This window comes from Oncorhynchus nerka, linkage group LG20 (genome assembly GCF_034236695.1).
Source record: "Oncorhynchus nerka isolate Pitt River linkage group LG20, Oner_Uvic_2.0, whole genome shotgun sequence".
Taxonomy (NCBI): domain Eukaryota; kingdom Metazoa; phylum Chordata; class Actinopteri; order Salmoniformes; family Salmonidae; genus Oncorhynchus; species Oncorhynchus nerka.
Window position 1 is genome coordinate 82671200 of NC_088415.1, and position 13855 is coordinate 82685054.

The 13855-nt window shown below is 44.4% G+C and overlaps 1 protein-coding gene across 5 annotated transcripts in view; it reads left to right on the plus strand.

The window, feature by feature from the left end:
- The first annotated feature begins 2524 nt into the window (after nucleotides 1–2524).
- Nucleotides 2525–13855, plus strand: part of LOC115103268 (CMP-N-acetylneuraminate-beta-1,4-galactoside alpha-2,3-sialyltransferase-like) — an 89962-nt gene continuing 78631 nt past the window's right edge. For 2 of the 5 annotated variants that reach the window (XM_029624104.2, XM_065005883.1), the window contains exon 1: nucleotides 12800–12996. The gene's annotated coding sequence lies outside the window, so the exon portion shown is untranslated. Of the gene's footprint in view, nucleotides 2595–2657; nucleotides 2682–12798; nucleotides 12997–13855 lie in introns of those variants that run through there. The other 3 variants (XM_029624102.2, XM_029624103.2, XM_029624101.2) reach the window with 3 other exon arrangements.

Consider the following 13855-nt stretch of genomic DNA (forward strand, 5'->3'; position numbering starts at 1 on the left):
TGCAAAATTATTCATCCCCTTTACTTTCAGTGCAGCAAACTCTCTCCAGAAGTTCAGTGAGGATCTCTGAATGATCCAATGTTGACCTAAATGACTAATGATGATAAATACAATCCACCTGTGTGTAATCAAGTCTCCGTATAAATGCACCTGCACTGTGATAGTCTCAGAGGTCCGTTAAAAGCGCAGAGAGCATCATGAAGAACAAGGAACACACCAGGCAGGTCCGAGATACTGTTGTGAAGAAGTTTAAAGCCGGATTTGGATACAAAAACATTTCCCAAGCTTTAAACATCCCAATGAGCACTGTGCAAGCGATAATATTGAAATGGAAGGAGTATCAGACCACTGCAAATCTACCAAGACCTGGCCGTCCCTCTAAACTTTCAGCTCATACAAGGAGAAGACTGATCAGAGATGCAGCCAAGAGGCCCATGATCACTCTGGATGAACTGCAGAGATCTACAGCTGAGGTGGGAGACTCTGTCCATAGGACAACAATCAGTCCTATATTGCACAAATCTGGCCTTTATGGAAGAGTGGCAAGAAGAAAGCCATTTCTTAAAGATATCCATAAAAAGTGTAGTTTAAAGTTTGCCACAAGCCACCTGGGAGACACACCAAACATGTGGAAGAAGGTGCTCTGGTCAGATGAAACCAAAATTGAACTTTTTGGTAACAATGCAAAACGTTATGTTTGGCGTAAAAGCAACACAGCTCATCACCCTGAACACACCAGCCCCACTGTCAAACATGGTGGTGGCAGCATTATGGTTTGGGCCTGCTTTTCTTCAGCAGGGACAGGGAAGATGGTTCAAATTGATGGGAAGATGGATGGAGCCAAATACAGGACCATTCTGGAAGAAAACCTGATGGAGTCTGCAAAAGACCTGAGACTGGGACAGAGATTTGTCTTCCAAAACATAAAGCAAAATCTACAATGGAATGGTTCAAAAATAAACATATCCAGGTGTTAGAATGGCCAAGTCAAAGTCCAGACCTGAATCCAATCGAGAATCTGTGGAAAGAACTGAAAACTGCTGTTCACAAATGCTCTCCATCCAACCTCACTGAGCTCGAGCTGTTTTGCAAGGAGGAATGGGAAAAAAATTCAGTCTCTCGATGTGCAAAACTGATAGAGACATACCCCAAGCGACTTACAGCTGTAATCGCAGCAAAAGGTGGCGCTACAAAGTATTAACTTTTTCAGTTTTTGATTTGTTAAAAAAGTTTGAAATATCCAATAAATGTCGTTCCACTTCATGATTGTGTCCCACTTGTTGTTGATTCTTCACAAAAAAATACAGTTTTATATCTTTATGTTTGAAGCCTGAAATGTGGCAAAAGGTCGCAAAGTTCAAGGGGGCCGAATACTTTCGCAAGGCACTGTACTTGGCTTGGTCACATCCAGAATAGCGACTGTCCACTGTACACTCCCTTATGATATCAACAACTCAACGGTCACATTCTGGCACTGAATACTGGCCAATACACCTGCGGTTGAATCATTATCCAGGGAGGACTTTTGTACCCAAACGTCTTTATGCAACATGCAAATCAAATCTATACCAGTTACCCATCTCAATTTCCCAGAAGTCGTTTTTTTGTGTGCAGTTACATAGAATAATTTCAGTTTCAGTTTGAGGGAGGAAATTCTAACTACATATTTCACAGAGGAAGGTGGCGGACATGAGCAACTGGAACCTACTTCTGGCCTTCATGAAGAAACGCCACTCAGAGAACATCTCAATCTACTTCTTGTCCAAAAGTATAAGTAACACTGCATAAAGGGGTTGCTTTACCACCAGCAAACACATTGGATACAGAGTGTTTTTTTTAAGAAGGTTTCATTTAAAAGAGTGCTCTCTCTTTTGAAGAGAAGAATTTGGCTGTGGCTAAGTTCAATTAACTTCACCCATCAAAGTGATGCATTATTCCCAAATGCGTCAAACGCGGCCTTAGTTAGCCAAAACAGAGAGCCGGGAGAATATCCTGACACATAGGCATTGGTTTAATCAGCTTAATCTACATTTGACATTTTTCACATTTTAGTCATTCAGCAGACGCTCTAATCCAGAGTGATTTACAGTTAGTCCATTCATTGTAAAATAGCTAGGTGGGACAACCCCATATCACAGTCATAGTAAGTACATTTTCCTCAAAGTAGCTATCAGCAAAGTCAGAGCTAGTAAGGGGGGGTCTCCCACAACACCTTCCCCGTACACTGGGTGTGACCAGGAGTACAGCTACGACTGGTAGTGACTTTTGATAGCAGGTTAGGGTGAGCATTTTAGCTAACCCTAATCATTTTCCTAACCTTAACCTAATTCTTCTAACCTGCTACGAAAAAAGTAACTTCCAGTAGTAGCTGTATGGCACCTAGTCAGAACCCCGTACACAAGCACAACATATACGGTCATTGGGGTTTTCTCATTTGGAGAACAACCTGTCCTCCGTCCTCTCTCCTCCGTGACCAGGGAAGTAGTTGAGTGGTCGAGGAGTGTGTCAATTCGTTATAGGCAAACAGAAGAGAGTCCTCCCCTTCTCAACTGCCAACTTTCATTGAGGATATTCGTGTATCCTACCAGAGAAAGGTATGTCGCAAAACACTCCTGTGTATAGGTCCAAAAAGTTCCTATATGAAGCATCCCAAGGTTAATGCTATGTGCATCGTTTTTAAGGTATTGTGAAACTATTGAAATATGTAACTTTCCGGGTTTTATCACTTTTATTGATTAGTTTACTGAGTTCCAAAATATATTGCTGTTGCTAACTAGCATGTCTACGTGCTGTTGATGGCTAGCTGGGATGTTGCCATTTGCTAGCGCGTCATTATCAGAGATGTAGTCAAATAGCTTGGTCTGTTTCGAAAGCGTTCCCAGAAGTCTCACGATGTTGTGCATCTGGGTTTAGAAAGCTCCCGTTAGGTCTGAATGGGATAAATGCCACTTCACATTGTAGCTTGTTTATAATAGTATTGTTGTACACGAGTTGTATTTTTTTATATATATATTTTTATATAACCTTTATTTAACTAGGCAAGTCAGTTAAGAACAAATGTTTATTTACAATGACTGCCTACCCCGGCAAAACCTGGACGACACTGGGCCAATTGTGCGCCGCCCTATAGGACTCCCAATCACGGCCCGTTGTGATACAGCCTGGAATCGAACCAGGGTCTGTAGTGACGCCTCTAGCACTGAGATGCAGTGCCTTAGACCGCTGCACCACTCGGGAGCCCCTAGTTTTAATATGATCAACACTAAGAGGACCTAGCAATGCACTGCAGCCGCCATGGCATTTCTCTTGAAATGTTCTTTTCTTTTTCACTTTGACCTGCTGCTATCAGGCAGTGAGCAGGCTGTTACTGAGTGAGTGAGTCAATGAATGGGGGAGGACCGGAGGGGTGTGTGTGCGTTGAGAGCACTGGTTGAGAGTGCTGCAGCAAGAGCTGGGCTCCCGAGTGGCGCAGTGGCTGTATCACAACCGGCCGTGATTGGGAGTCCCATAGGGCGGCGCACAATTGACCCAGCGTCGTCCGGGTTAGGGTTTGGCCGGGGTAGGCAGTCATTGTAAATAACAATTTGTTCTAAACTGATTTGCCTAGTTAAATAAATGTGAAATAAAAATTGAAAAAAAAGAGGCAAACTGGGTGGTTTGAACCATGGATGCTGATTGGTTGAGAGCCATGGTATATCCACATGTACCAAGGGAATGACAAAAACATACATTTTTACTGTTCTATTTACGTTGGTAACCAGTTTATAATAGCAATAAGGCAACTCAGGGGTTTGTGGTATATTGGCCATATACCACACCTCCTCGGACCTTATTACTTACTCATAGCAGTTTTAAAAAATTAAATCGACATCAATTGACGTAACATTTAATATGGGCAATTTATCTTTTCTCTTCCGACATTCTTAAACTCGCAAGAATTGTTATTTTGATGGAAAACCAAATTTAGCTTCTTAGTCTACGTTGTTAAAAATGAAGTTGATAATCCTTCTTAATTCCCTCGATAACATTATGTAAAAAAAAAAGGGTTATTGGATAAATGTGGTAACTTCTCTCTTGCTGCAAATGTTTTTGGGGCTAGTTTTGGTTTTCAGGGTCATTGGGTTTATATTTTAGCTAGACCTGGCAACCCTGTGTCTGATACATGTTTACTCGGTCTTGACTGGGTCTTGGACAGTGAGGACTCGTCATTTCTGCCAGAGACCATCCTAGCCCAGCAGAGTAAAAACTAATACAGTAATTAACAGCTTCAATTGGACTGCAACAGGGAGAGAGAGAGACACAGCTACATGTGCGCTCTCACATTTTTCAACATGTTTTTTACAAAAAGATTTTGAGTTAGAAAAACGTGGATTTTTCGGCAGGGACATATACAGGATGCTACCCTCCACAGCAGATTCAAAACCACATTTTGGACTAAATTACCTGGAAGGATTACTACTACCAAGGATTTCCTTTTCAAGCTATACAGAGGGTGCACTGGCAAACAAACAGCAGAGACAGACCAGATACAACTTCAATTTGCACTGCGGTGTAAAGTGAGAGGTGTTGAAGCCTTTGAGCCAAACAAATGGCATGAGTCTCTCACAGTCTCTCTACAAGAAATATGCCTCCAGAAATAAAAGCTTCTCCCACACCTACTCCCATTGCCTGCTGCACTGCTGCACGGATTCCACCTGGTGATCTGTTCACTGTCTGCCCTGGCCTGTCTCCCGCTGTCTGGTACAGGTACCCCCACCACACTCCCCCCTCTCTGTTCCCCGTCTGCCCTGGCCTGTCTCCCCCTGTCTGGTACAGGTACCCCAACCACACTCCCCCCTCTCTGTTCACCGTCTGCCCTGGCCTGTCTCCCCCTGTCTGGTACAGGTACCCCCACCACACTCCCCCTCTCTGTTCCCCCTCTCTGTTCCCCGTCTGCCCTGGCCTGTCTCCCCCTGTCTGGTACAGGTACCCCCACCACACTCCCCCTCTCTGTTCACCGTCTGCCCTGGCCTGTCTCCCCCTGTCTGGTACAGGTACCCCCACCACACTCCCCCTCTCTGTTCCCCGTCTGCCCTGGCCTGTCTCCCCCTGTCTGGTACAGGTACCTCCATCACACTCCCCCTCTCTGTTCCCCGTCTGCCCTGGCCTGTCTCCCCTGTCTGGTACAGGTACCCCCACCACACTCCCCCTCTCTGTTCCCCGTCTGCCCTGGCCTGTCTCCCCCTGTCTGGTACAGGTACCCCACCACACTCCCCCTCTCTGTTCCCCGTCTGCCCTGGCCTGTCTCCCCCTGTCTGGTACAGGTACCCCCACCACACTCGCCCCTCTCTGTTCCCGTCTGCCCTGGTTGTCTCCCCCTGTCTGGTACAGGTACCCCCACCACACTCCCCCTCTCTGTTCCCCGTCTGCCCTGGCCTGTCTCCCCCTGTCTGGTACAGGTACCCCCACCACACTCCCCCTCTCTGTTCCCTGTCTGCCCTGGCCTGTCTCCCCCTGTCTGGTACAGGTACCCCTACCACACTCCCCCCTCTCTGTTCCCCGTCTGCCCTGGCCTGTCTCCCCCTGTCTGGTACAGGTACCCCCACCACACTCCCACCTCTCTGTTCACCGTCTGCCCTGGTTGTCTCCCCCTGTCTGGTACATGTACCCCCACTGTGTGTTTCGGGTCGTTGTCATGCATCCAGATGGTCATTGGCAAACTTCAGACGGGCCTGGACATGCGCTGACTTGAGCAGGGGGACCTTGCGTGCGCTGCAGGATTTTAATCCATGACGGCGTAGTGTGTTACTAATGGGTTTCTTTGAGACTGTGGTCCCAGCTCTCTTCAGGTCATTGACCTGGTCCTGCCTTGTAGTTCTGGGCTGATCCCTCACCTTCCTCATGATCATCGATGCCCCACGAGGTGAGATCTTGCATGGAGCCCCAGACCGAGGGTGATTGACCGTCATCTTGAACTTCTTCCATTTTCTAATAATTGCGCCAACAGTTGTTGCCTTCTCACCAAGCTGCTTGCCTATTGTCCTGTAGCCCATCCCAGCCTTGTGCAGGTCTACATTTTTATCCCTGATGTCCTTACACAGCTCTCAGTTCTTGGCCATTGTGGAGAGGTTGGAGTCTGTTTGATTGAGTGTGTGGACTGGTGTCTTTTATACAGGTAACGAGTTCAAACAGGTGCAGTTAATACAGGTAATGAGTGGAGAACAGGGGGCATCTTAAAGAAAAAACTAACAGGTCTGTGAGAGCCGGAATTCTTACGGTTGATAGGTGATCAAATACTTATGTCATGCAATAAAATGCTAATTAATTACTTAAAAATCATTCAATGTGATTTTCTGGATTTTTGTTTTAGATTCCGTCTCTCACAGTTGAAGAGTATCTATGATAAAAATTACAGACCTCTACATGCTTTGTAAGTAGGAAAACCTGCAAAGTTGGCAGTGTATCAAATATTTGTTCTCCCCACTGTACCTCAAAGAGTGCAGTGTATAAAGTCAGAACATCTGCTATCTCAGCCACTGCCTGTCACCAAGGGAGTACCCCAAGACTCGATCCTAGGCCCAACGCTCTCCTCAATTTACATCAACAACATAGCCCAGGCAGTAGGAAGAACTCTCATCCATTTATATGCAGATGATACAGTCTTGTACTCAGCTGGCCCCTCCCTGAATTTTGTGTTAAATGCTCTACAACAAAGCTTTATTTGTGTCCAGCAAGCTTTCTCTGCCATGGACCTGGTTCTGAATACCTCCAAAACAAAGGTCATGTGCTTTGGTAAGAAGAATTCCCCTCTCCCCACAGGTGTGATTACTACCTCTGAGGGTTTAGAGCCACCAATGCTCCTTCTAGGACACATCACTGCACTCTATACTCCTCTGTAAACTGGTCATCTCTGTATACCCGTCGCAAGACACACTGGTTAATGCTTATTTATAAAACCCTCTTAGGCCTCACTCCTCCCTATCTGAGATATTTACTGCAGCCCTCGTCCTCCACATACAACACCTGTTCTGCAAGTCACATTCTGTTAAAGGTCCCCAGAGCACACACATCCCTGGGTCACACGTCTGTTCAGTTCGCTGCAGCTAGAGACTGGAACGAGCTGCAACAAACACTCAAACTGGACAGTTTGAACTCAATCTCTTCATTCAAAGACTCAATCATGGACACTCTTACTGACAGTTATGGCTGTTTTGGATGAACCCACTGTTAACCGGGTGTCGATGACATTGATGTCGATTAAGGCGGCCCCCCCACACCTCTCTGATTCAGAGGGGTTGGATTAAATGTGGAAGACACATTTCAGTTGAATGCATTCAGTTGTACAACTGACTAGGAATCCTCATTTCCCTAAAGAGAGAGACAGACAAAGAGGGAGCATGCAGGGCTGTGGCCAGTCTTTGCCTATTTCAGTATACCTATTAACACACCAGGAAGACCACTGTTGGCTGATTAGCTCACAAGCCTGTCCTCCCTGTCGTCTCTCTCTCCCAGAGATAAACACAGCGTGTTGTCGTTGCGTGCTATTTTGCTCTGTGCATCTCCATTGTGGCATGTGTTGTGTTCTATCACTGTGTTCTAATCTAAACCCTGGCCTATTCAGAAAGTTGATTATTATCTCATTTCATTGCATAATTTTGAATTCCATCGCTTTGGACTTGTCGTATTTCCTTGTAGTCTTTTGTGGTGTTGTGTCACGGCCTTCTTTCTCTGTGATATCTCTCTCATAATGTTGCTCCTCTGTTGTTTTGCCAGCCCATTAAGCATCTGACTGCAGCAGCATAAGATAAGCCCCCAAGGCACAAAGTCGTCACATGATGTATGATCCAGCCCATAATCATTTGAGCAATCTGTGTCTGCCAGCATGCCATCCTCCTTCCCCATCAACCCCATCACCATCAAAGCAGGGATGGTCGTCTGGCCAACCCTTTCGCCAGATCAGACGTCTACGGGTTCCATGTTGTTTCTGACTGGTTCAAGTTTATGTTATGGTGAAAGGTCACTCAGCCAGAGTGTAATTGATATCATACTTCAAAGGCTTTCTTAACTCACCTCATAGTGATTATTGAATAACAAATGCTGTATCCAGGCCTCTGAGGAAGATGCAGGTGTCTCTGACCAGTGTCTTTTCGTTTAAATAAATGTGAGGGGTGCTCCAGTATGGATACTCTATATTGTATTTCTAAGTCATTTGTCAACAAAAACAGACAAACAGTATTTTCTGCTCCTGTGCTCAAAGACCTGCTTGGATCGCCTATCACACAGATTCCTAGCTAATAACAGACTTGGTCTAAAGAGACTGGTAGGTGAAGCTCAAGTATTAAGGGCAGCCATGTATACTGTATTTCTTTAAAGACATGCTCCGGAACGTTTGCAACAATTTTTTATTGAACTTTTATTGAACTAGTTAAGAACAAATTCTTATTTGCAAAAGGCAGACTGGGGCTGGGATTAAAAATAAAAACATCTATAAAATATGAATATAGGACAAAACACACATGACAAGAGAGACCTAAGACAACATAGCAAGGTAGCAACACAACATAACAACAACACGGTAGCAACACAACATGGTAGCAGCACAAAACATGATGCAAACATTATTGGGCACAAAGGGAAAGAAGGTGGAGACAAAAATACATCACGCGAAGCAGCCACAACTGTCAGTAAGAGTGTCCATGATTGAGTCTTTGAATCAAGTGATTGAGATCAAACTGTCCAGTTTGAGTGTTTGTTGCAGCTCGTTCCAGTCGCTAGCTGCAGCGAACCCAAAAGACGAGCGACCCGGGGATGTGTGTGCTTTGGGGACCTTTTACAGAATGTGACTGGCAGAACGGGTGTTGTATGTGAAGGATGAGGGCTGCAGTAGATATCTCAGATAGGGGGGAGTGAGGGTTCTATAAATAAGCATCAACCAGTGTGTCTTGCGACGGGTATACAGAGATGACCAGTTTACAGAGGAGTTTACAGAGGAGTGATGGGATGAGAGTGATGTGTCCTATAAGGAGCATTGGTGGCAAATCTGATGGCCGAATGGTAAAAAACATCTAGCCGCTCGAGAGTACCCTTACCTGCCGATCTATAAATTATGTCTCCGTAATCTAGCATAGTCATCTGAATCAGGGTTAGTTTGGCAGCTGGGGTGAAAGATGAGCGATTATGATAGAGGAAACCAGTTCTAGATGTAACTTTAGCCTGTAGATTTGATATGTGCTGAGAGAAGGACAGTGTACCGTCTAGCCATACTCCCAAGTACTTGTATGAGGTGACTACCTCAAGCTCTAAACCCTCAGAGGTAGTAATCACACCTGTGGGGAGGGGCATTCTTCTTACCAAACCACATGACCTTTGTTTTGGAGATGTTCAGAACAAGGTTAAGGGTAGAGAAATCTTGTTAGACATTAAGAAAGCTTTGCTGTAGAGCATTTAACACACAATCCAGGGAGGGGCCAGCTGAGTACAAGACTGTATCATCTGCATATAAATGGATGAGAGAGCTTCCTACTGCCAAATGCTATGTTGTTGATGTAAATTGAGAAGAGCGTCGGGCCTAAGATCGAGCCTTGGGGTACTCCCTTGGTGACAAGCAGTGGCTGAGACAGCAGATCTTTTGACTTTATACACTTCACTCTTTGAGAGAGGTAGTTAGCAAACCAGGCCAAAGACCCTTCAGAGACACCAATACTCCTTAGCCAGCCCACAAGAATGGTCCTTAGCTGGCCCACTGCCTTTGGCCAAGTCAATAAAAATAGCAGCTTAGAATCAAGGACCATTTAAAAAAAAATGTAATTCATTTTTAAATTACAGTTAAGAACAAATTCTTATTTTAAATGAAAGCCTAGGAATAGTGGGTTAACTGCCTTGTTCAGGGGCAGAACGACAGATTTTGTACCTTGTCAGCTCGGTGATTCGATCTTGCAACCTTTCGGTTACTAGTCCAAAGCTCTAACCCCTAGGCTACACGGCCGCCCTGTTAAATAAAGGACTAACCGTGGCTGCCTTCCAAGCAATGGGAACCTCCCCAGAACGGAGAGACAGGTTAAAAAGGTTGGATAGAGGCTTGGTGATGATAGGGGCAGCAACCTTTAAAGAAGAAAGGGTCTAAACCATCTGACCCAGATGTTTTTTTGGGGTCAAGTTTCAGGAGCTCCTTTAGCACCTCTGACTTAATGACTGCCTGCAGGGAGAAATGTTGTAGAGATCAAAGGAGAAAAAGAGGTAGAAGCATCGGGGATAGTTGCATTAGAAGGGGTGGAAGATGAGGAAATGTTAGATGGGCAATGAGGCATGATTGAGTCAAATTGGAATCCTGACTTAATGAAGTGGTGACTAAAGAGCTCAGCCATGTGCTTCTTGTCAGTAACAACCACATCAACTTTAAGGGACATGGGCAACTGTGAGGAGGAGAGTTTATTCTCTAGGTCTTTAACCGTTTTCTAGAACTTCTTGGGGTTAGACCCACAGAGAGAGAACTGCTCCTTAAAGTAATTAACGTTGGCCTTCCGGATACCTGTTCCAGACAGGGGCAGACAACCAGGGCAGACGGTGAACAGATCGCCAGGTGGAATCCAAGCAGCAGTGCAGCAGGCAACGGGAGTAGGTGTCACACCCACTTTGGCCACTTTGGAGAAGCTTTTATTTCTGGAGTCAGATTTCTTGTAGAAAATGCCAGTCTCTGAACAACAGGAGGGGTCTTCAAGGCCTCTGGATTTGGGTGGGGTAGCCTGCCATTTGTTGGGCTCAAAGGCTTCGACACCTCTCGCTTCACACGTCAGTGCTAATTGACGTTGTATCTCTGTGTAAAATATACTAAGTACATGCATAATCTATGAGCAGAATTACTGTTTTACCTCAATTAGCCACAAAATGGAAGCTGTGCTGCTCCATATTACCTTCATTTCCCCCCAAATGGCCCAGCCTTGTAGAAATTTGAGTTCTAGCCAATGAGCTTCAGCCCTTGCCATTTGAGTGACAGCTAGCATGATGCACACACAGCAGAGCAAGACAAAGAGCAATGATGTGCTGTACATATCTGCACGCATGTGACGTAGTACTCAATTTTCGGGTGCCACTTTTGGCTTGTGAGCGCTACTTGCAGAACTACTGGCTAAAAAGCAAACAAAAAGATTGGAGAATCTCTTTTAGGGAGTCTGTTGTGTAGAGAGTATTGCTTGTCAACAGATGGTTGTCGGTTCAAAGATCATGGTTCAAAGATCTCAATTCAATCTCTAAATGATGTAACAGCTTTCATAAAAGAATCTCACATCTTCTGAGATGTTGATCGTAGGAAACATAAGGGGGAATTATGCAATTAAAGAAGGCACTCTCAAACCCCATGAAAGCCCTGGGACAAATGTCTATCATGCTGAGAGAACTGGCCCAAATGTCAAGAGACAGCGGCTAGAGAGAAAAAGCTTTATGTTCACTCAGATTTGGGAGAAAACACACAGCTGTTTTTATACACTCTATTTTTTGAAGTGGGAGGAAAAGTAAATTATTTATTGCAGTGAACCACAATCCGGACATTAGTACATACCAATAGTAGTTAACACTCCTGCAAGCCTCTTTTTCATGAGTGATGCAGTTCTTGCAAGAGTGGCGAAATCTTCAACAGCATAAATTGGGTGTGAAACCAGAGGGTATAACAGGCAGGTGATCTTACAGTAAACTTGTTGCAAACCACCTTCAATTGGGGCAATTCTGTGTAAATCCTGTTCAGCAAACATTTCATGTTCTATGGATGGAGATGGATCTTTGTAATGGATGATGCTGAGGTAACTGAGCAGTAGTAGAGGGCATTATCTGCCTGCCACCAGAGAACACTCTCATGAGGGCAGCTCTGATATGTTAACATGTTGTTGGACCCAAGTGCCTATATCCTCTCACTAATCTGGCTGGACCTGATGGAAAACATTGGATGTCCGGATTGTGTTTCTTGATTGATTCAATATTAATAGATCAGTGTGTGATATTACTATACATCATAGGGCAGAGCAGATGCCTTTTTCATCCTGGCCCTGAGCCCAATATAGGATGGGCCTATAAATGTCACATACATCACTTGGCTGCTCAGAGTGAATTAGGAGTGTAATCCGAGCAGGTGAGAGTATAGATATCCTGAGCTCCAACAATCTGTGCCAGCAGCAACATTTGGTCAAATAGCCTATGCTGTGGCCCCTAGCTACAGTAACGCATAGATCTATGTCCATTGGTATTTCTCTAAAAGGTTTTGACATGAGACTTCAGAAATTCTATCTCAAGAAGAAAATTGTGTGAGCAGGAAGCCACAATGTGAAAGCACAGAGAAATGTGTTTGAATTGAGTAGGCCATCTCTCAAATCATAGGCCTACCCTCCCTGTAGTTGAGGGTCAATTTAAAAAAGCAATACATTGCCATATATTTCTAATAGCAAATAATGGTATAACAACTGCCAGAACAGACCTGTTTATAATTGACCATGTGTATGGTAACAAAATATGTGCATGTCAAGCAAAAGCTATAGATTGTGTAGGCTACAATGCAACAAATACATTAAATCTCTATTGTTGCACGTGAACCATCCAGTTAGATAGCTAAAACGTTGAAAGGACGATGGGGACAATGAAAGGATTTTGATGTTACCATCGGGTACATAAAGGCAAACTGCAAACATTGCACACGCAACAAGCCGAATATAATGTAAAAGCTGACTGGGAGAGTGCCACGTGAAGGTTTGAACAAATGAAAAGGTGCATTCAACTCAATTGAAGTACTGGAGATAATCGCAAACGTAACATAACCACGTGACAGACCTACCATTGAGCCAGAGTAGCTTGGAGAGAAGAGAAGGGGTGCGCGCAATATGGGAGGGTGATTCTCGAACATCTTCAGCTAACAGTTCTCATGATGATGGTCGGAAAAGTAGGGGCGATACGGTTGCGACCTTTTCGTTTTTTAAACTAGCGCTAGCTACGTCTAGCCTTTTCTACAAGAGGCAGTTCTGAAAAGGGGACGATAAGGTAAACTACCATAAACATTAAAACGAATCTGTTTTTTTGTAGCCTGCTCTACGTTTTGGGAACGTCCTGTTTTTATACGACGTTGTGGTGAATGTTGTCTGGCTAGCTACGTTGTAACGTCTGCTAGCTAGTTAACGTTATACAGTTTGTTTTAGACAACCGCTATCTTGCATTGTTTCCAATCCATTCATTGTCGTCTAGCTAGCCAGCTATCTAAAGTAGCTAATCTAGGTAGCTAGCTATGTTTTTGTAAATTACTCAATGGTGTATCGTTTGCAGTCGTCGTTCCTAACCCTTGGTTGTGATGATTGCGATAGCTAGCTAACGTTAAATCTTTAAGGAATAGAAACCTCACAAAACCCAACGGCAATTTCCAGGTTAGCAAGAGTGCCAATTTAACCTGTTACTGTTAGCTACAGTAACTAGTTATATGAAGTTAGCTATCCACCGTCTTATCTTTGTTGTGGGTTTTGGTGGATACAAACGTTTTTTTAATTGTCTTGACATCTCGGGAAATGTAATTTGTCTAACTAGCTAGCTAAATTTACAATCTGCATTGATGTTTGTATTGTAACACGGGTATAATCTGTATAGCGAAATGGGATTATGGGACCAGCAATACCGTTATTTTCCCTGCGCGCTACCAAGGCGAACCAGCCAACAAACCAGGCAGCTATCGAGTTACATATGGCTCTGACGTTAGACTGGCAGTTACGAACGATAATCATCTGGTACTTTATCTAGGGTTGGGTGAATATCATCTCCCTGTAGGTCTCCCTCGTCACCAATGACATTACCCAGTAGCTACTCCCTGTACTAAAGCTGTAATATGTAACTTTTTGGGCGACCCGAACAAATA